Source organism: Lepidochelys olivacea (genome assembly GCF_965140295.1).
Source record: "Lepidochelys olivacea isolate rLepOli2 genome assembly, chromosome: 6".
Taxonomy (NCBI): domain Eukaryota; kingdom Metazoa; phylum Chordata; order Testudines; family Cheloniidae; genus Lepidochelys; species Lepidochelys olivacea.
The window spans coordinates 61,492,846-61,516,428 of NC_140416.1; the positions used below are offsets into that span (position 1 = coordinate 61,492,846).

The 23,583-nt window shown below is 42.2% G+C and overlaps 1 protein-coding gene across 5 annotated transcripts in view; it reads left to right on the forward strand.

Moving 5' to 3' along the window:
- SMOC1 (SPARC related modular calcium binding 1) overlaps positions 1–23,583 on the forward strand; it is a 201,297-nt gene that overhangs the window by 1,249 nt on the left and 176,465 nt on the right. The window lies entirely within an intron of this gene.

The window sequence follows — 23,583 nt, forward strand, 5'->3', positions numbered from 1 at the left end:
CTGTTCTCAAGTCAATGCTGCAAAACACAATTCTGGGTAAGTGGAAAAACTTAATCTGTATGTAAGCATGTTGGATGCATTGTCCACACACACCTTTTGCTGATCGCTCTCAAGTATTTAATTTAGTACTTAATCTAACTACCATCCTAAATAGGGATAAGATCTAGATACCTTTATGTAGGAATCTCTACTCTGAGTATAGCAATAGAAGGCTTTTTTTTAAAAAAAAAAGTGAAGTGTCGTACTAAACCAGATAACTGTCTGAATAATATAAACCCACTTTAAAAAAAAAAACAAAACAAACAAACCTCTCAATACTGTGGAAAAACTGTAGCTGCCACATTAAGAAAAGTGTGTCCTTGTGTTCAGCTGCACCTTGTAGCCCTTTTATGACCAGATGTGTAACAGCCGCAGTTAAAATGTGGCAGATTGGATCCAGTGCATATCATAAATCCTTGGAGACAGGAATTTTGAAGGTTGGAGGAAACACAAGATTTTGAGATACGCGTAAGTGTTCTTCTAAATGAAGCTGTATTGTTTGATAGTGAAGCACTTGCTTTCAAAATCCCAAAGGTCTGGGCAGTTAATTCTTGGGTTTTTTTCTTCTTCTTTCTTTCTTTTTTCTTTAAAAAAGAACATTGGGCTGTTGAAGAATCTATCTAGGCACTTATGTGGCCCCTCATCAGTGAAGTAGCTGAGAGTCTTAATTAGGAACAGCTAAGATGAAGAATAAAACAAACAAATCCTGATGCCAGCCTGCATAATTGCACAACAAGCCTGTCTGTCAAACAGATTCCTTGTAGACTTTTTTATATACTGTATTTTACAAGCCACTTTAACTGCTCCCTAGACTGTATCTTTTTTGAAATGCAAGTTACTTCAAGAGAATCTATAACCCAAACACAAACAGCTGTTGAGTCTGTGTTCTCACCCCATGCATTCAATGAGCTAATTTTTTTTTCTCCAAAGAATTTTCCACAGTCAGTGGGAAAAATCAGCTAATCTGACATCCTAGCTTCTTCTTTATTGGAAAGACCTGTGCCTTTAAAAGTTTCTTATGGGCTCTTCAATATAAAATTATGGATTTTATGTGTATTTAACTAGTAAATCCTCTCAACCCTCTTAAAGTGGTTTGTTGAAAAGAGTGGAGTTGGGTAGTGGTGTGTTCTCCCCCCAACTTGTTGCACTAGCATGTTGAAATTCAGATCCTATCTATTACATTCACCTGATGATTAGGTACTTCCAATAAAGCTGTCAATGGTCTAAAGGTGCCATGCTTTAGATTTCCATCTACATTACAAAAAGTTCTTTGAATTATTCAATGTGGTTTTTTTATGATGGCCACTAAGCTACACCACTCACTGTTTCTGTGATCCTGAGAATAGATCTGTGATAAGAGTGAAAAGAAACATCTGGCTTGCTAAACCAAAGAGGTAGGAGTTCCTGAAGGGGATATGGAAGTGGGCAGGGTTGCAATTTTAGGGTTTGATTCTGCAGACACTTGGCTTTGGGTGCAATGCTTATTACAATGAAATCAGGCTACTTTAGGGTACTAGGCACTAGATTTTTTTGTAGTGTTGGTAGGCTTTAACACTTAAAGCTTCACCACTGACTTACTCAATTTGTGGTATTGTTGTAGTTGTGTTCCTCCTAGGGTAGGAGAGATCCAAGGTAGGTGAGAATACCTTTTATTGGACCAACTTCTGTTGGTGGAAGGCTCAAGCTTACACAGCTGTGCTTCAGGTCTGGGGAAGGAAGCAGAGTGTCTGAAGTAAATAAAAGTTGGGACAGATAGTTAAGTAGAAGGGGTGACACATGTTGGAGGTGGTCATTTGTGTTGCCTCTTCTGGTTTAATAAACTGTCTCAACTTTTATTTAGCTGAGACACTCCCTGCTTCATAGGTGCTGGAATTTGAAGTGCCTCTACACCCCCTGGCTTGAATATAGGGTTTCTGCCTTCCTCATCCACTCGCTCACCTACCCCCATAAAAATTGTTCAGCACCACTGGTCTGCTTCCTTCCCCAGACCTGAAGAAGAGCTCTGTGAGTTCAAAAGCTTGTACCTTCCACCAACAGAAGTTGGTCCAATAACTGATATTACCTCACCTACCTTGTCTAAATTAGTTTAGTCATTTTCAAATGACTAGAGTAGTTCCAAGTATTACTCCTGTGCCTGAGTCCTCCATATGACGTCTGATTTTTACAATCCCATTTTCCTACTCTAGAAAGTTTTTCTCCTATTGCTGAGTGAAAGACCTGGTAAATGGTGTGAATATATAGGGATAAGAGGGGCAGGTGGATACAGAAAGTATTGATGACTAGACAGAGTAAAACTAGAAACAGTAACCTTTTACTTAGAGTAATCTTGATGTTTCTTGTTACAATATATCTAATATTTTTCAGAAGTCTGTTTTGTACAAATTGACTGCCAATAAAAGTCACAGTATGGTGCAGGTGGTTGACTGCCTACTGGAGTTCTGATATGTGGGTCTGCTGCTTCACTATGGGTTGATGAGCCCCTCGGCTTACCAATACTCGTACCTGCATCTTTGTCTCATGGTCTAATAAAATTATGACAGCAGCTTGAATCTATTTGATGCTAGTCTAGGTTCACCAGAGACTTGCTATGCAGAAAACACCTCATTTAGTATGTGCAATCTGACCAGCTTTCAGACTCTTAATAATTAAACATACCATCACTGAGATGGTCTATAGGAAGCTTTAATATCTAGGGTTCCCTAAAAATAACTTGGAATTCCTGATCTAATGTTTCATAACATGGCCTATGTCTTAACAGTGACTCTTCTCTTGAACCACTTCTGATCTCTTTTGTGATCACATTACCACCCTCTTCCTGTGCAGTCTAACATCCATATGTAACCGCAGCAATTGATCATATGGAAAAGTAATAATGTCTCTTAGCTGCCTGTAGAGTGTTCTCATTGCAAAGTTAATTGATGTCTTTCCTCTTTCTCTCGGCTGGAATAGAAGAGCCAGAGCCATGTAATTCTGGCACCAGTTCTGCTCGCCCTGCCAGCAATTGGTCTTCAGAGCACCAGTAGGTCACAGACCAGGTTCAGGAGTCTGCTCCTCAGGCTTGAGGAGCACACTTGGCTGGCTTTCAAAGTCCAAGACTGTTATGTGCCATTTAGTAGTACTTGTTCATCAAATAGCAGACAAGGTGGATTGTGCCCCCAAGCCCTGCTTTTCTCACTTGGGGCTGGAGAGGAGTGGTGGCAGGAACCTTGATCCCCCAGCACAAGACCAGCTTGCATGGTCTTCTGCAGATCCATTTCCTCCTCTTTGAGACCAATACCTGAGTGGGGAGCACTAGGACAGCCTCCAATTCTGTATGTCACAGCAGAGGGTCGTGGCACTATTGTGGTGCCTTAGGGCCACGAAAGCAGTGGGTTTATGTAAGAGGGATAAAGTGTGGGTTGCAGTGCTCCAGAAGTCCCCATAAGGAAGAAGACATTATGAGATAGTGGCACAGTCTTGAAAAGTCCTTCTCCCCTTCCCTGAAAAGCGTAGGATTGATGACTTTGGGAGCTGAACCCCCCCAACATCCCTGTAGAACTGGTCATGAGATTGGGGCAGGTTGTGAGGATCTTTCCCTTCCCTGTAGAGCAAACAAAAACAACCATTATAGAATCCTTTCCTAAAAGGCTTATATGCTTCCTAGGGTGGGGAGCAGAAAATAGCCAGATTTACATAGCCTGAACTCTAGTTAGCGGACACTGATCCTGAAAGAGGGTGCATGATGAGAATACCTACCTGGAGAGAACGCAACAGCTGGGGGAGGTGTTACTAGTAAAGTCATGGAACAGAACAATGGGTGCCAAAGCCATAAACCAGTGTAATACAGGGATCAGAGAAATCACTCATGAGATTGCACTCACCATGGGGGGTGGCTTACCATATAGGGTAATGGTAACACTTCCCCTACAGCTGTCCGCAAGTAAGGACCCCAAATCACAACCTCAGATAATGAGAAACTGAAATAGACTACAGCAATCCTGACCCCCTAAATAAGGAGCACAGACTGCACCTGAAGGAATTTGAAATCATAAAACCTGTATGAGGAAGCCTGTGTTGTAGTCATGTCTGTGAATTCTGTAACCTCCTGCAAGGGAGATGTCCCTACTTGTTCCAATAAACCAGATTCCCTCTGTGTTCTCTCCATTGTACCACCATAAGAGAGTGCAGTCTGTGTTGGTCTGAAACTCTGCTTAATATCTTAAACAGAGAAGATTAGGGCCCACACTGCATAATTCAGATCTGGATTAAAACTGCCCTGATGTTTGGTGCTTGGTTTGGGCTCATCCATGAGCTTTCCTTTCAGTCTTATTAAATTTAATTCTCTTAATTTTTTTGATAGAAGATAATGACTGACTGAAAAGTTGTAATGGCTCAGGTGTATTTTGGAGGGGCTACAATTTTCCCACTACTGTAAGTATGCAACAGGGAATACTCTGGGCAAGATTCCTCTGAGCATAATGCTACCTCTATCACAGCAGAATTGCTATAGTATTATGCCTGGCTTCTGGTCTCAAATGTTTAAATTATGACTGGATAAGATCTTCATTTAAAAAGAACGAGGAGTACTTGTGGTACCTTAGACTAACAAATGTATTTGAGCATAAGCTTTTGTGGGCTAAAACCCACTTCATCAGATACATGCAGTGGAAAATACAGTAGGAAGAGATGTATGTATATACACACACTGAACATGAAAAAAATGGGTGTTGCCATACCCACTATAACGAGAGTGATCAGTTATGCTGATCTGTTATCAGCAGGAGAAAAATATTTTGTAGTGATAATCAGGATGGCCCCTTTCCAACAGTTGACAAGAAGATGAGAGTAACAGGAGTGGATGGTGGGTAAATAAGCATGGGGAAATAGAACACCACTAGCCGTCACCTTCAGCCCCCAACTAAAACCTCTCCAGCGCATCAAGGATCTACAACCTATCCTGAAGGATGATCCCTCACTCTCAGATCTTGGGAGACAGGCTAGTCCTTGCTAACAGACAGCCCCCTAACCTGAAGCAAATACTCACCAGCAACCACACAACAAAAACACTAACCTAGGAACCTATCCTTGCAACAAAGCTTGTTGCCAACTCTGCCCACATCTATTCAGGGGACACCATCATAGGACCTAATCGCATCAGCCACACTATCAGAGGCTCGTTCACCTGCACATCCAACAATGTGATATGTGCTTGCAATGCTCTTCTGCCATGTACATTGGCCAAACCAGACAATCACTACCCAAAAGAATAAATGGACACAAATCGGACGTCAAGAATTATAACATTCAATAACTGGTCAGAGAACACTTCAATCTCCCTGGTCACTTGATTACAGACCTAAAAGTTGCAATATTTACCACCCCCCCAAAAAAAAAATTCAAAAACAGACTCCACCAAGAGACTGCTGAATTGGAATTAATTTGCAAACTGGACAGCATTAAATTAGTCTTGAATAAAGACTGGGAGTGGATGGATCATTACACAAAGTAAAACTATTTCCCCTTGCTTATTCCCTCCCTCCCCTGTTACTCTCTCCTTCTTGTCAGCTGTTGGAAATGGGCCATCCTGATTATCACTACAAAAGGCTTTTTTTTCTCCTGCTGATGATAGATCACCTTAATTGATCACTCTGTTATAGTGGGTATGGCAACACCCATTTTTTCCATGTTCTGTGTGTGTATATATCTTCCTACTGTATTTTCCACTGCATGCATATGATGAAGTGGGTTTTAGCCCACAAAAGCTTATGCTCAAATAAATTTGTTAGTCTCTAAGGTGCCACAAGGACTCCTCGTTCTTTTACCTCATACAGACTAACATGGCTACCACTCTGAAACCTATCTTCATTTAAGTAAGTCTAGTTCTACATAGAACAGTTCCAGCTCTTTTTTTTTCTTTGTCTTTTGGGTCTGTGTATCTATTTTATGTTGGGGGAGGGGGGTGGAATCTTAGCAGGTTGACAGTTATGGGGCCCTTTTACTATTTGGATTATGTAGAAGTTAATGCAAAAAACCTACTGGCTCTTTAACTATGCACCCAAGAGGCAAAATGTGCTGATCTGACTTGCATTGTTGGTTATGCACTTATGTAGTAGGATAAGGGTTGACTTTACTTCTGAGATCTGCTTAGCGCAGCACCCAAGGACTAACACTTTGCTAGTATTGTACAATATTTGGTTAGCTTTCCTCATTCTGTGTGACTTGAAAAATAATCCATTATACAAATGTTTGTTTGATTAGCCAACTACTGAGGCTTTCTTAGCAACTTTACTACTGGTCTGCATTTCAGGACCTCCCTTATAACCCTCTCATTTTTAGGAATAGAGGGGTTTTGGCTAAGTTTCTACTTTTAAATATCTGTCTTTCGCAAGGGATGAATTTGGCATTCAGCTTCCATGAAGGTTGGTAACATATAAAAGTGGGTAGGTAAAATACATGAAGACCCTCAGCTAACTGTACTGGCAGTAGGGTGACCAGATGTCCCCATTTTATAGGGACAGCCCTGATATTTGGGGCATTTTCTTCTATAGGTGCCTATTACCCCACCCCTGTCCTGATTTTTCACACTTGCTGTCTGGTCACCTTAACTGACAATGTGCCTAGTGCTGTACTGAGGATACAATCCCTGACTCCATGTAACTTGCAGTCACAGGTAAAGTTCATGACCCCATGTATTATGTAGCTACAGAACTTGCTATGGCAGTGGTTTTCAAACTTTTTCATTTGCAGACCACTGTTAACATTTTTTTTTGAATGGTGATGCAGACCCTTTGAAAAATCTTACATAGTCTGCAGCCCCCCAGGGGTCTGCCAAACCACAGGTTGAAAACAGCTGTGCTATGGAAGTCATCCATAGCTGTTGTTTAAACAAAGTGTTTTAGCATGTATGGTAGTGAAGATAACCTTAGTGAATCTAGTGTAAAACTGATGCTGTGACTTCCTGAATTTATAGGCCGTCTGAATCAATAGTGGAGAGGGCTGCAAACTCCCCATTTAAATGGAGGAATGGGGATAGTGGCTCCTGCCCCAGCACAAACGTAGTATCTTAGTTTTTATTTGGACTATACATTTACAATAAAAATTAAGGCTATGGAATTGAATTCTACATCACTTACATGCTTTCTGTCCTTTATCTTGCATCCCTCAGTCTGGGATTTTGGCAAATGGTGTGGCAGAGGTTGCCATCACTATTGGCAATGGTGTCACTTCAGCACTAGGTTTAAAAATTACTCTGCTTTTGGGCAATGTGAAGCTACAGACATGATCCAAACATGCTGCTATAGGTGGGGAAGTTAGGTAAAGGCTAATGAGTGCATTTTGTGGTCATGTCCCCATCTAGTGGCTGGCTCACATAGCGCAAAAGCCCTACTACTGTCAATGAAGTCTCCTTAGCTCAGTCATAGAAATTCTGTGGATCGGTCTGTTTGCTTGTTTTACTTTTTCGGATGGAAAGGTCCTGGTTCTATCCTTGATGCCACATGTGCTGTCTAGTTGAACACTAGTGCTTGTCTCTGGGGCACATGGAATATCACCAGCACTATGACTTGGGAGCCTCTCAGGCCAGACTGAAACCCAAAGGTGCTACTGCTTAAAATATAAAGGAGGCAGAAGTAGCTTATGCTTCTTGGTGGAGGCAATGAAGGTGACAACATGCTCATATATTGCTGTGCTCAGTCGGCATTCTCTAGAACTAAGCAGTGTGACAACTGCATCTGTGTCTGTTTTGGCTGTGATGTACTATTGCAGGCTCCCTAGGTCTGTAGTATGTGGCACTTGTTAACAAAAAATGCGAGCTCATACCCATCAGTTGAACTGTGTGCCTTGGAACCCAGCTAGTAACAGCCACATTCAAACACTGCTGTGCTGCAGTTGCAAGGTTCTGTTTCGCTTTTGGTCAGGGCCTATCTATTTAGTAGAAAGTCCAGTTGTATTGAAACTGGTAGTGAAATGCATGCATGTAAAGGTCTTTTTCATTAAGAGACTTGCAGATCCTTGCATGCAACATGAAGCAGCCTGGCCTCTTCCATGTAAAAATATATTGGATGTGTTTAAGCTAGGGAACAAAATGGAGGTGAAAAGAGCCTAGGGCACTTGTTCACAACTCTGTCTGGGCCATTTCAGAGTGGAGACTTATCTCTCTCAAACAACAGCGCTGTTACAATATGTAATGCTTTTAATTGTTCAGTAAGATCAATGAACTTCAGGCTAATGTTGAGGTTTGCAGTGCCCAAGAGGGGGTTGATTTGGGTGCGTATTTGACTGGCTTGTAAACTGTTCAGGATAGGTACCTTCTGTCTCCCTTCTTGTACACTGCTGACCACAGCAGCATTCTGACCCTGACTCAGAGCCTGGCAGGTGGCTGCAATAGAATAATAGCCAGTAGTACCTTCTTGACTTTATTCACTCATGCAACATCCTCTTCTCTCAATAGTTTTGTCATCCTTTCCCTGACTTCCCCCATTTTGGATTAGAGAAAGTTCCTCCCTTTTTAAAAGGACACTGCCAACTTGTTTAAAGGTTTATGGCTGGCATGAGATCAGAACAGTCCAATACTCATCTGCCTTCCCTGCATTTTCATATTACCTGTGGACTAGTCATGTAGGAGGACAAGTCCCTCCATGTTCGATGTACAAGTTTGCTTTATCCCTGGCAGTCCTTCCGTTTAGCTTCCCAGTGCTGTGTGTTCTAGATGGCTTCACTCTGTCCTAGCTGGTGCCACTAGGGCAGTACCATGAATAGTACAGGTATTATGCTGATGCAGCAAAGGGTGTCAGGACAGTGGTGACATCGAGATGGGGATGGAGTCCTAGCAGACTAGTGGCAACAAAATATAGCTCGGTTCAGGATTTCCCAAACTAGCTGACTGGGCATGCTTAGTGGACAGTTTCCTGCAGCCTCAGGGAGAGGGGCCCCTAGAGAAGCTTTGTGGTGGGTGGGGAAGTGTGTGTGAGATCCTGTATCTTGCTCCTATGGCAACCCTTAAGTCTGCCTTTGGGAGGCCCTCTTGTGTATAGGGTGCAAGCTACTTCTCTGAGGACTAGAACCAACACCCTGAATTGGATTGAGAAACTAATGAGGAGCCCGAGGAGAGTTCAGAGCATTGGTGGGATGTGCTCTTGACATGATATGTTGCTTAACATGCAGCAGTCCTCATCTTATAGAAGCTGGAGCTTTCATGAGGTGGTCTCCTTCAGCCCTAGGTATTGACTTGCAGTAGTCTCATCTAGAAGTGGCAATCATGTGGATACTACATGGTAAGTCTGCATGTAGATTAGAAGAACAGGTGAAGTCTTTTAGCAAGCTAGTGGTGAAAGAAGGCATTTCTTGCTATCTGAATAACTTAAGGCAATGATGAGATTTCTCACTATCTTGCATCAGCCCTCCGAGTAGCCCTCTAGGTGGTGAGGATGTGGCCAGTGTCACAACTAACAGTGGTGGCTTTCTTCCTATCCGCATCATTTCTACCTTTCCTGAGAGGACTTTGAACTAGTCATCTCTCATCCAGATGGAGTGGTAATAACTGCTAAAAAGGCAGCATGTCATGGCACTGGCATGTTGCAGGTATTGATGGCTGTGGTGACTGAACTGATCCAGGAGGGCTCGTGTGGGTTTACAAGGAGATAAGATCAGTAATTTTGGTTTCTGCCACCTCTCTCTCCTGCTAATCACCTCAGTCTCACCCAGGTTAAACTTGATGGGGCTGCTTTTCATCCTAGATCCAGGTTCTACTGACACCGTGGTGCCTGGGTGGTGGCGTATCCTCTTAGAGGAGCAAGAAAAGTAGCTGGGTGGTGGTGGCGGTGGCAGCATACTAATGTCATCTGAGCCCAAAGGCAAAAAGTCTCAAGTGGCTAGTAATGTTGTGTGATTCAATTTTTGAATACCCCACTTGTTGCCTTAAAGGGGCCTGACGTTTCAAAGAGCTGCACACTAGAATAAGGTGGAGAAAGGTAATTCCATTTCACGGAGGATATAGGTATTTCAAAATTTAGTTTTTGTTATGATTTGCAGACACTTAGAGCTGGGCACTCCCAACAGCTGCCTCCAGTACATCACTGCTGGCATCAAAACAAACTTCATAGTATGAAGCTACTGTGCAGTTTTCATATTCCCCAGGGATTTTCTTAAAAGCTCACAAAATAGGGCTGGGAAGAATTAAGTAGGCAAATGCTATACGGCTTGTTGTAAAGCAGGATTTGGTTCTGATCAAAACTTAAACCCTTTTTGCTATGGAGTGAGTGACCTTCCCAAATGGGAAGTCTAATGTGAGCTGGCAAACGTGTGGTTTAGGAAGTGATTCTTTATTCAACTAGGGATACTGTAGTTACCTTGGGGGGCAGGGGGCAGATACTTTGCCTACCTTGAAGTACTTTGTCATATTTTTCTATTTGTAGTGACCGTTTCTCTAGCAAAATGTACTGTGTTCTTAGTTGTTCCACAACACTTATCCCAATACAAGCAGAAATGGTCTCTAATATTGAAGAGGGAAAGAAGTGCCCTGAATTCTTTCCACACTGGGTCACCCATCCAATGGCCCTGCCTTTGGGGGAATATCTACATATGGAAGTCTTCTGGCAAGTCCTTTATATTCTAACCAATCAGTCTTCTAGATCAGAAGGCTCTTGCAGCAGCAAGAACCAAACAAAACATAAAAGGACAGAACTTTTCTAATCTTACTCCAACTTGAAGAAATGATTATTGTAAAACATTTATTAACAGGAATCGAAGACCACCTTTCTAATAAGTTGCTCACAGTCACCCCATAAATCTCCAACACTCTACAAGGAGAGAAGAGAACTTAGAGTGTCTGGCACTTTCTGCATGTGTTTGATGGCATGCATGTAACAAATAGAATGTTCACTTTAGTCCTGTTCGTGGTGAATCTGTACTTTCCCCAGATTATCTGGGAAAGGTTTGAGGAAGCCAAAGCTGATAACTAAGAAAAAGAGACAATGAATCTTTGATAGCTGGATGGTGAAGACTAACCTTCAGATCCCTTCTTCCAGTCAGTCCTCATTCACCTTCTGAAATACATGGATGTACTTTTTTGTATGGTGGAATTGCACATTCATTTCCACTAGCTTTTTATTTAGGAGAGACTTAAGAAATCCCTGTTCATGACTGAACACTTTTAACCAAACAGTAATACTCACAAAGTAGTAATTTTTCCTTTTAACTTGACTTTGTCACCACTAATGGCATTGACACACAAAGTGCTATTTATAATGACTGATGCTTAAAGGTAGATTTAAACATCTGAGTAATTCCCTTCTGATTTGTTGCATGAGAGCAAACCAGGATTTCACTTTTTAATGTTCAACATAAAACAAAACCCAGGGACTTTAGTTGTGTATTAATCCTGCAGTGAAGTAACCAAAGTCAACACTATTACATCAGATGCTTCTGTGTAATAGATGTCAACAGGATTCTGAAGTCCCTGCAGGAGCCAACGATAGGAGGAACTGTCTAGTGATGTAGATGACACTCTTTCAAGTAGATCTGTGAGTCTAGGGAACCTACTGCTCAGTTAAGCACAACTTGGCTCTATGTATTATGGTGGAAATCTGAGAGAGCACATATCTTTGGTTTCCTTCTGTCCAGTTCAGGGCAATTACACCTGTATTTCCCCTCAGCAAGGGCACCTACTCTCAGGCTTCCAGCTTCTCAGCTGTTGCCTCTCAAGTGGAGATATGTATTTCTCTTCCTTTCTCACTGGGATATTTCCAGGCTGAACAGTTCCAGGCCTACAGTATAGTGGTCTCAGCACAGATAGGTTGCCCAAGGACACCTGTTTCCTTGCTCTTTGGAGAGGATTACCAGGTGTAATGCTACAGTTAAGGTACTACGCAGCACATCCTATGCAAGCCTAATTTATTCTTAAGGTAAAATGCATTACAGAGCAAACCATAATAAAAACCTACAGGTATGCTAATAAGATTACCAGAATCGGCCCCAATCCTAACATGGATTCTGGCAGGAACAGTCCTTCAGCCCCCACCCCAAGGGGATTCCTTGTGGTTACTAGTTCATCACAACTTCAGCGTAGAACAAGCACCTACGCCTGCCAATCCAACCCAACAGATTTGGGGGTGGGGGGCTGTAGACCAGGGGTTCTGTCCAATTCTGCTGGATCAAGAAGGAGGACCTAAATCAATTTAAAACCAGGCTATGTAGCCATAACCCATTTCTGTGTCTGTTGGTCCCTGGAGAATCCACTTTGAACTAGTTTAGGCAAATTCACTCTGGTCCTAAATCTCCAGAGGAGTCACCTCCCTGGAGAGGTTTGCCTAATCACCCCCTGCTGTTCTGTTTACCCTTCCCATGGAAAAACATACAATTCCACAGTTACTCATGCAACCTTACTGTGTCAGGTGTTCTGTTTTTGTCTGGACTTTCTAGTCAAAAAGGGGACCTGGCAGTGTCTGGTCTGATGTACTGATCAGACACCAAAAGTCTACTCACCATTGCTTGGGGAGGCACTGGGTCATCAACCTGCACCTGCACCAGCCCCTGCACAGCCAGGGCTGCCTCCTATCTGCATCTCATGAGTTGGCAGGCAGTAGCCTCCATGTGAGGCTGCAGCTCCTCTACCAGTCCTGGAGCAGACGGAGCCCAGCTGGTTTGGTGAGGGAGGTGGAGAGGATCAAGTGATGAGGAAGAGGGAGAGTGAGTGAGTGGTGGGCAGGACCTGGGGTGAAGAGGTAGAGTGGTGGGATCTGGTTTTCAGAAATTAGAAAGCTAACCCTATTACACAGTTGCATTTTTAATACTAATTCAATAAGGTATAACTTACTTTTCTAAATTCCATAAGGTTTGTTCAGAAAATTACAGGATATTGTCAGTCTCTCACCTTCTAAATCCTCCTAGATGGTGGGGGTTTACCCCTCCCGCCCCCTCAATTGAAAGAGCATGGGTCCAGCCCCAAACTTTGTGTATCCACTAGTTGGACAACACTACCTTTTCTGGTTCTGAAGTCCACCGCCAGTCCGCATTTACTGGAGTATTTTAGCTTTTGTCAATTGTTGTACCAAAATCTCTGACTTAGGGACCTCTTGATTGTCACTGGCAGAGGGTGCATAGTTTTATAGGCCTTCTCTGGGTTGGATAAATACCTAATAATTCACGATAAAGTAGCATGTGAGGTCTCTGAGAGCCAGTATCCCACTGGTGGTCATAATGACTGCAAAATGTATATACAGATAATATTTAAGGAGTTGTGTTTTTACTGAAAATATGTTAAGATACATGTCAACTTCTGGTTACCTGTTTTCTTTTGAATAGCAGGCAAATAAAACTTATCTTGCTGTCTGGCCGTATGTGTTGGGCATTTTATGTCTCCCAATGGATGCCTGTTTGCATACTGAGCCAAATGGTAATAGGAGATCAGGAAATCTGTAAATTTCCCTCTCAGGAAGAAATGAACAGCAGGAGGGGTCCTCTTTGGGTAAAGACAGTGAATTATTGGGGTATAGCTGGGGGTGCAGAGGTACCCCCTCGGTGAGGGATTGAGTGTAAGTTAAGTGTTTTTGTCCTAACCAAACCTGGCTGCAAAATGCTGGAAGGACTTTGGGTCCATTGTGCTAAAGATATGAAAGTATCTAGTTAAGTCTAGGCTGCAGAATGCATGCTATGATTTTTATTTGATGTATAGCTGTTTGGTTCCAGTAGTCCAACTTTCCATCACTGGAATCTCTCTAATTTTTTAAATAAACTCTCTGCTTGTTTTCACTATAACAGCATCCAGTACTGTGTGTTAAGTAGAGTGGTGATCTGAGATGTAACTAGTAAGCTGGAGCATACTGCTTCTTTGGAATAGTGTGAATCTGTGACTAGTGATTATCCAGTGGAACAGGAATTAGCATCTCCCTGGAGTGTCCCATGCATGACTCAAGGGCATTCCTTCAACCCCATAGAGAACAACATGAGATGGACTGTGTCAAAGAAAACAGAGGTGACAAGACTGTTCAATGGTTAAAATGCAGGCCTGGCCTTTGGGAGACCAGGTGTCTCTCTTTCTCTGCTGTTTGATGAGTTCTGTGGGAGCGTTAGTCAGGTCTCTCTAATTACAAAATTAAGCTATTGCCCTCTTGGCTCACAAGGGTGCCAAGGCTGAATCCTTTGTCTGCAAAACAGTTTGATCTCTGATGGAAGCGGTTCTTTGGAGAACAGCAAAGGAAAATCTTCCTTTTTCATAAAGGAAAGGGTTCATAAAGGATTCTTCTCTGGAGAACTGTTTGGTTTGTGAAAACTGCAGTGCAGATCTTACCATCCCCTGAAACTTACTTTAAATGGCAATGCTTCAGAAATGTTTCAAGCTGCTGAAGAGGCCATTAAAGAGGGCTGAATAAATAACTGGCAAGTGTCCTTTCTAGCTGAAGTCTGGAATCCACTCTGGTAATTGCAATATAAACTGTTAAACTCGAAAAGAAAAACAAGCAAAAAAAGCAGATGTTTCTTTATCAGTCTGAAAGGTCAACAGTTCCCCTGGAAAGAGGGAAGAGCAAAGCACCTCTGACTTAGTGTCAATCAACGTGACAAGATTTAAAATGCAATGCAATTAATCACACTTGCATTCATTTAATTCCCCCTCCTTCTCAGTTAATTGCTGGAATATTCATTTAGACCTGGGAAGGGAATTCTCCCTGCTTTCCATCAAACTATCTGTTTTTGTTTGTATTTTAACCACAGTACAGTGAAAGCTTTTTAAAGGTAAGTTGAGTGTGAGATGGTAGCACAAAATAGAGAAAAGACAATGGTGGATGGGTGGAACTGGCATTGCAAATGTAGAGCACTTTTGGGAATGGAGGCTCAAAATGTTAGCAGGAAGGGGATTAGGATGGCTTTGAGATATTTCCTGCCTATATTTTCCTCTTTTCCCACTCCATCTGTGGGCTCCAAAAGCTAATATGTCTGCTTCTGAAATAATAATCTGTAGTATAGCCAGCAATACAGATGACAACCAGGGGTACTGGAACAATTTGTATGGTGGGCATGCTGAGAGCCATTGAACCAAACTGTAAACCCTGTATATGATGTTCTCCACTTCGAGCCAGGGGGTGCAGTAGCCCTCCCCTCCCCCCAGCACTCCTAATTCCAGCACCTGTGATGACCACACGAATGTGCCCCCCACTCTTCTGAAATACTAAACTGCTTTGCTGCAAACTATGGGGATAGAAGGGGGTTCACATTCCAATGGGGGCTGGATTGGGCCCTAAAGAGACTCTGCTTCAGCCACCACTTGACTGCATCTGTCTGTGGCTTCACATGCAGAATCTACTTAATGTTACATACAACAACACAGCCACTTGAATTTAGGGAGACAGGATGTAATTTCCAAAGCCAGAATCTGGTCCAACAGGAATGTTAACAGCATGGCAGTGTGTAGTACACCTGCCCCAATTGTTAATCATGAATTGGGCCTCAGTCATGAGACTTGAGGCAATTCTGGTTTCTCAGCCTTCATGGTGCACTTGAGTCATCTTTCCAAGCTCTTCTCTGCAATAGTGAGGGCTTGAAACATTCTCTCCCCCCCCCCCCCCCCCATGAGAGCTGACATTCTCCTGGAGAATCCAGGAGCTGAAGCATTTCCAAAAAAAAAAATCCGCACCCCATCCCAAATATTGCAAGACTTACGAGAGTTGAACGCTGATGTGCTTCTGTGACTGTAGCATGGGATGAAGTTGGGACATCAGTGATCTATTCTGATCTCTGCCACAGACTTCCTCTGTAATCCTGGGCAAATTACTTCATGTTTCTGTGCCTCTTAACTCACTCCCTTTTTGTGTAATGAACTTTTGAGATTTATAGATGAAAATGGCAAGACCCTTTGTAGGCAGTGTTTTTTGTATTTTTTTGTTTTGCAAAAACAATATAGCAAGATCCTATGTACTCTGCTCCAAGCTTTACCTAAAGTCTGTGGGGCATGAGCCTGAATTCAGTTGTATCTTCAGGCTATTATTGAAATATGGAAATGGATATAGTACAGTATTTCTTGTACTAAAATAAGTAGTTCTAGAATTCTTTATACTGGCTCCTAGATTTTCAGTGTGCCACAGTCTTGCACTGATGGTGGATAGCTGCTCTGTAGCTGTTTTGGGCTGGATGTGCTAAGGAGGAGACCTGGAGGTTTTGACAGTGGGGTAGTGCAATGTTTGTGCCTTTGACATCTGGAAAGGTGTGAAGAGATTTTTTTTTGGCTCCCAGGAAGCTCTTGAGGATTCAGATTGTGGGGTGGTGATCTAAGCCCTGGTGGGTTCTGAAATGTTAAGCCATATGGGGTGGGAATTCCAAAACCTCAAGGAGGTAAGCATCCAAATCCCATTTGATTTACAGCAAGAGCTGGACACTCAGACTCCCTTAAACTCATTTGACAATCCCAGTCTCTCAGTTCTTGATCCAGGCAAGCCCTGATAGTGCTGGCTTCTCCACTGGGTCCAGGGGAAGGTGGAATACTTTTGCATTACATGGGCAATCTCAGGGAAGCAGTGGTGGTGCTTCTCTTCTGCTAAAAAATCATGGATGATCTGAAAGGAAATCCCCTCTTAATCCAATGACCAACTTTAACATAACTTTATACAAGCTTTTAAAAGTCAAGACCTCTCAGTTCTGGACTACCTCTCCTCTTTCATCTTGCTGGAGAGGAGTATTGCTGCAGACATGATCAAGTTCAAAGGCTAGAGCTGCTGAGTTGTCACTACATACTAAAGTCTGATTGTAATCATGTGGGATCACTTGTGATCCCACAGTGAATGAAAACAGTTTATGAATGCAGCATATTGATATAAATGCAAACTACAGTTGCAAAAGTGATATAGTGAAGCCTATTGCTGATTTTCAGAGAGGCTATTTGAGAGGAAACTTCATCAGCGTTCAGGGTTTATAGTCAGTGTATTTCAATTCTTTTAGAAAAGCCAGTGTTTAGAACCTCCCCCTGTGTTTATCTGTTAAACATCCAGTGTGACAGACCAAGATTCATGGTTTTATCTCTGGCTATCAGTTGCTTGCAGAGTTTATTTTTCTCCCTTTCTGAGGTTGAAGCAACAGGAAGGGTTCCAATATTTGTTTTAAATTTTGACCTTTTGTTGGGACAATAAAAAGGCTAACAATTCCACAGCCACAAGAGAACTCCCAAGAGCAGTGAAACTGACCAGTTTGGTGAAAGCTAAAGTTCTTAAACTTTCAAACACTCCAGGATCCATTTGTTTTTGTGCAACAAATAAGTCTCTCTCAGATGGCTGAGGCCTTTACAACCCCATTCCCCAATGCCTCATGAAGGATTCATTTTCCACTTCAGTGGTTTCCAAACCTTAACCTGGCCTTGCATTTATTGTTGCACTTTAAAGCCAAAGTGTAATACTTCCTTTCATTTGTTATATGGGGCTCTTCCACTGCTGGCCATGCCTTCCTGCAGCACTCTGCTCAAAGTACAGATTTCTCTAGTTGAGGAGAGGTGCAAAAAAATGCAGGCTGACTATCCAGAATAGTGACCTTTATTAGCTTCTGGAAATCCCATTGCTTGAGATGCTAATATTGTGGTGGTACTCTTGCAGTAATCAAAGGTGTGCTGTGCTGGGTACTTTCTAGCTCTTAAATGAAGACAAGACACCTTTCCCAGAGAAATTACTCTAGACATGCCTCAGTGAATGGTAACAAACAGTAAAAGGAAGGGCTAAAGAAGAAATGATCTCATTTCATTACTCAGGCATGTGTAAATCTTGAAAATTCAATTAAACAGTTTTTTTTCTAACCTCTTTCTTTACTCAAACATGTAAGTGACTACCTGAACTGTGTTGTGAGACAGTTTGTATAAAAGATGCCACGAAATGAAATGAAATGAGGGAGGGTGTACTAGAAAATAGGACAGGAGTATATGTGACAGTGAACATGCCAGTATTGGCTGAGGGGGTGGACAAGCTGATTTAATAGGTTTCTTCCATTCCTTACTTACACAATTCATAATGGCACAGTGGTCAGACGCTAACAGTTAGCATTTTGAAGTGACTTAAGCTAAATTCATTAGCCTGTCATGTGGAAGAAACATTTGAGGCAACTCTGAAAAATGTAAGAACATAAAATCAGCTGCCACTTGGGATTTGGCAGTTGTCACTACTGCAGGGATGGCTATTCAGAACTTCATGGCACAGCAGACAGAACTCTGATCCTCTTGCTTCAGAGACACAGGCTCCTTACCTGCTTTAGCAAAAGTGGAATAATTCTGTCTCTAGCCATTGGAGAGCAATGGCACACACTCTTTTGTGTGGTACAGTATTTGCGCACTTATCTACAAGGTAGGATACCTGAGGCTTGTAAGGCACCTTTTGAGAGCTGAAGTGAAGTACATGAAAACAACATATTAAATCCCAAAGTTTTATATTTAGAAGTGCAAGGACTTGTAGCCAAGTAATAAACTGCCAGTGCTGAAGAGGTGAGTATGCAACTGTAACACTGTCCTGCCGTGTGCCAAGCTACCAAAAGGCTGTCAGCATGGTGGTCTCTTCGGGGGGCTAGGGTCTCTTTAACAAATTTAATGACACTCTCTTAAAGATAAGCCCGTGTTCCCTTATGCTTTTATGCTGTGCTGCAGCAAGAAGATAAGCAGTGGTATGGCTTTGCCTTGAAAAGCTAGTACAGCTCCCTTTCCACTTCATTGCATTAGGCCTTGTTATAGCCTAAACACATGCTTTCCCTACTTTTTTTTTCTTAACACTATTTGGCTGGCAATCAAATACACAACTTGGCCTACTAAGGAGGGTATCTGGTTCAGTGTCTCCTCATGAATCTGTCCGATCTAACCTTAGTATAACCACACTCCTTAATTTCCCATGATGCTTGTTTGCTTCATAAACCATAACCCAGAAAGGATATAACTTGGCTTAAAATACTTTGGGTAGAAACTTTCCAAGCTGAACTATATACATATTTATGCAGCATAACTCTTGTGCATAACACCCTACAGCAATAGCGGGACAACTCAGTCCTATTGTAGTTCCACTGAAGTGGAAGTGCTTAGGGCAAGGTCTCTGCCCTAAGCACTTTATAATCTCTAAACTAGACACACACAGGAATAAACTAGTAAATAAGACCATGGTGGGTACCTGAGTGTAGTGAGAACAGTAAACAGGAAGGGAATACTACTCTGGGGTGTAGAGAATGAGTGCTCTCCATCTTCTCGGGGCATGTGGGGAAGGGCTCAAACTTCCTTTCCAGTCAGAGAGGCTCTGGTAGTGAATATACATCCAGGTGTTTGCATGGTACCCATTGCAGTACTGTGAATGTCCTTAGAACCTGGTTGCAGACTAATAATGACAATATAAGACCAGCCTATAAGTGAGTGTACTTACTGAATTCATACTTATATGGGCTGTTGGAAAAGAAACTACCAACTTTTGGTTCTTGTCATCTTGATTGCTTATTCCTTGGGTAAATTTGGCCTGGCAGTTGTTCTGGGGCAATCTGAAGTGTCAGTTTGTCACAAGAACTGCATATGAAGAGCACCTTTTCCTGCTGAATGTATTTGCTCCCTATTACAGGTAAATATCTTGACTTTGACACACCAGTTTGTCAGCAATCTGTCTTGGAGGGCAGAGGCAGGTTTGGAAGAGAACTGTACTCTGACTTGCACAGCTTCAGTCGCCAGCTGAATTCTGATTCTAGGAACTAAATAGCTCTGTATGAAGCAGAAGGCGGTATTTGACTTTTTTCAGAGTTTGAACTTGGAGTGCAGACAATTGAAGAATGAATCTTGTTTGCTTTCTACACTATTTGATCTGGAAGTGAAGGCTGGAGGAAAAGCAAGATCTAAGCTTAGAGTCACTCTCCTGACTTGAACTTTTTAAAATCAAATTCTTGATTCTGTAACAATCACTTTGGATCAGGGTGGAAAATAATGTTCCTGTTTTACAGTTTGAGAACTCTTTGGATTCTGGAGGTGTGGGTAGAAGGCCAGATGAATTAAACTAGTAAGGGGGCACTGTGGACTTAGTAGCAAAAAGGAGCTTGACTACTAAAACCAATCCCACTGCCAATCTGCTACATTCCTGACAGCTGCTGCTTATTCTCGCTTGTCAAATTCACAAGGATTTGCTTGAAACTGAAGAGTGAGATGATCATATGCATGCTGGGCTTCTCAAACTCCTCTGTTGCTTGTTATAGCTAAAGCCTGGGTTGTCAGTTGTCCTTCAGTTGTCCTTGTTTAGATTTGTAGTCCATGAAAGTGAAAATTTGTCATGTGTACATACAGTATGTCAAGGCATTCCCTTCACAACTAGGATCAAGGTACTTACTGGGGTGATGGGAGTAGTAGATCTGGAACAAATAGAATGCCCATGACTCCTTTCTGCCTCACAAACCTAAACAAATCACAGTGGGGTGGTAGATGTTTAAGTTCCGAGATGACTTAACACATACTGATGTGCCAGGGGAAAAAGGCTTGGATTGGTATGGTTCATGTTTCTTGTCAACCAACACATGTTGGCTTTTGTTGATCTTAATAGTCTGCCAGTTGCAAAAAGCTCAAATTCATTGTAAAGAACTTCTTGTGCCACGCTCGTGGTGTCTGGGAAGTTGGCATGTGCTGTTGTCACAGTTGAGGTCAGCAAAGAGTTCTTATGTGTTCCTTAGATTTGAATGCGGGTGGGGTGTGTGTGTGTCTTGTTTGGGCAAGGGACCTCAAATGTGAATTTGTTTCTTCTAATAGTCAAAGCAAAATCTCTTCTTTTAAAGTCCAGGACAAGGCCCATCTGTGACTCCCAGCTTACTTTCTGATTTCTGACTGTTTAGAAGGCATGTGTTCAAGCTTCTCTCCAAAATCAAGGGCTAGAAAGTGGCTTTTGATTTTTTAGATGAGAGCTGAGATTGGGGTTCCTAACACTAAATATTGTAAGACTCATGCTGACCAGCTCTAACTTTCAAAATTGCATAGGATTCAGTCAAGCACTAATTGTACGTAGAGCTGGGTGCTTTTGGTTGGCAAGTGGCCAGTGAGAACCATTGTTTGATTTCCTTTCCCATGGGCTTGTACGTTTATGCATGGAATATGTGTATAAACTCAAAGCAAGTCAGTCAAGTCTGTCAGCTTTCCCTTTACTTTATAAACAGTGTAAAGTTGGAGGCTGAAGTCTGATGTCCTGCTTTAGATTTAAGTTATATAATCACTGTAGTATCCGCTTCAGTCTGAAAATACAAGGACATGGATCAATACATTAAGTGTTACATGTAGCATTGAGCATGCTAGGTTCAATAAATCCTCTGGGTACAAAAAAAGCAATGATGCCATCTTCCTTCAACCAGCTGTGAGTTGAGCAGCATGGTCTACTGTTCCGATTCCAGCTATTGCAAGAAGGGTAAGGCTGGGGTTGGTCTTAAAGAGCCTAGAAAACCCAAATTGCCACAAACTCCTTCCATTACAGATCAGGGCAAGGGACTTGAGGGACCTTCACTTCCCCAACCCCAGAGATTGCCAAAGATTGTAAACTAATTCTAATGCTGGCTGTTTGGACAGCTCCAATCTCTTCTGTTGTGGGGAGAGTTTACTATGGATGTGTTCAGATGGGCTCTGGATGCTTTAAACTTGATTTTTTTTTTTTTATGCACTCTATCAATCTGTTGGTTGGCGCTGTGAATACTCAAATGTAACTCCCTTTTTTTCTTAAACTGGAGTTAAGCACCTCACCCACTTGGTGCATACTGCTTCAAAGAGAAGACATACCATAGTAGTCCATTTATTTGGAGCTGCCAGTAAACATGGGATAAACTCAAGGTTAGCTGGGCTTTCAGAGGAGCAGAGTCAAGAGAACTTTTGTTCAAGAAATCTAAAATGGCTACGAGTGTCCTGCAGAAGAAGGTAACCCTCTCTACATTGAAAGAGACTACAGGATTTCTGTTTAACTCTGTTGGGGGGGCAGGGGGAATGAGGTTATGAAAAATGCAAGAATTCATACATCTCTTCTCTCCACCCCAGATTAGGAGAGAGTATTAACTGCTGCCAAGAAAGTGATCTGTTCTAGAACCATGAAATGTTGCATCTTTCCAGACTTTGGTCTTAAAATTTATATTGAGGGAAAACCTTCATTCTCATCAAGCAAGCTTTGATCAATTATAGGGTGAGCATATTGGTAAAGAATTTTGCCACTTCTCTTCTGTTCTTAGTTGTAGCTGGTTTACATTTCCCCTATAAGGGCCTGGTCCTGCTCCCATTGAAGTCTGTAGCAAAACTTTTATTGACTTCAGTGGGAGCTGGACTGAGCCATTAAACAGGAGCTGTTGATACACACAGGTTTTTCCCTCTTGCCCACCCAAATTGCAGACCGCTTAAACGGAATGCTTTAAACAACAATATGTGGGTAACATAATCCCTCAGTCTACTTATGCTGGTAAAACATGATGTTGGATTTCTATCTGGTTTAGTCCAGTATTGTGGAGTTCTCACTAAGACATGTAGAAGCCAGGCAAGTTTGGGTATAGACCCACACGATCAGAAGAAGCAGCAGCCTCTTCATTTGACAGGTTAGCAAACTTTGGCAAATCTCTCAGTGGATTTGATCTGAATTGGTAATGAAATGCCAAACCAGGACCGAAATCTTGGTCTTAAATTTCACTGAGCACTCAATTCAGTTGCAGTTGCTGAATTACCCTTGTCATCCCTGTGAAAGTCTGCTCCTTAACCCCAAACTTTCCAAGTATTGGGCAGGGATGAATGATTCTCATCTTAAATAGGAATTAAGTTAACTCCATGCCATAATGTGACTTGTCGTCTTGTGAATTTCTACAACTCTGTCAAGCATCAAGTGGGTTGGGTGTATCTGTTAAACCAAGACACTTACTGCTGGGACAATCTACCACAGGAGCAGATGGGCCTGACCCAACAACTCTTAAATCTTCCATGGTATGAAGCCAAGTAGCCCTTCCTCACCCAAAGAACTCTAACTAGCATCTGTTGGACCACTTCTATTTGTCAAATCTGTACTCCATTTCACCATGAACTACATGGGGGGGAGGAATTCTTTAGAAACCTCCTTCTGGTTCTTTGGATTTTTATTTTCTTAAAGGCTTCAAGTCTGCCAGAGGATGGAAATAGCTCATAAAGTAACTGGTTAATCTGATATGCCCCTATTCTCACCCCTTCTAGTGTCTGTCCCTTTTAAGCTAGGGGTTAGCAAGAGGTCACTGCCTTCCCAGGTGTGGTGCTCTTGTGACTGGCTGCTTTGGAGGTCACTTCAGAAACCGGAAAGGGCAGGTAAATGGGTAGAGTGAATGACTCTTTATGTAGGAGGTGCCAGATGTTCTTCCCACTTGTCACTACAGGGAGCTCCTGCAGCTGACATTTGGAGAGCAGGGGTGGTAGTTCCCTGCTCTTGCTGGTCCTCTGCCTTCCATCTGGTGCAGTCTTAGGAGGTCTTAAAACCAAAAAAAACCACCTGTTACAAAGGAGATGAAACAGTTAAATATTATCCTCTTACCATTCTAATAAAAACCAGAAATTATATCAACAAATATTTAAAAATTCACCTATGTCAACATGAATTTTTCATAGACACAATTTAGTAAAGG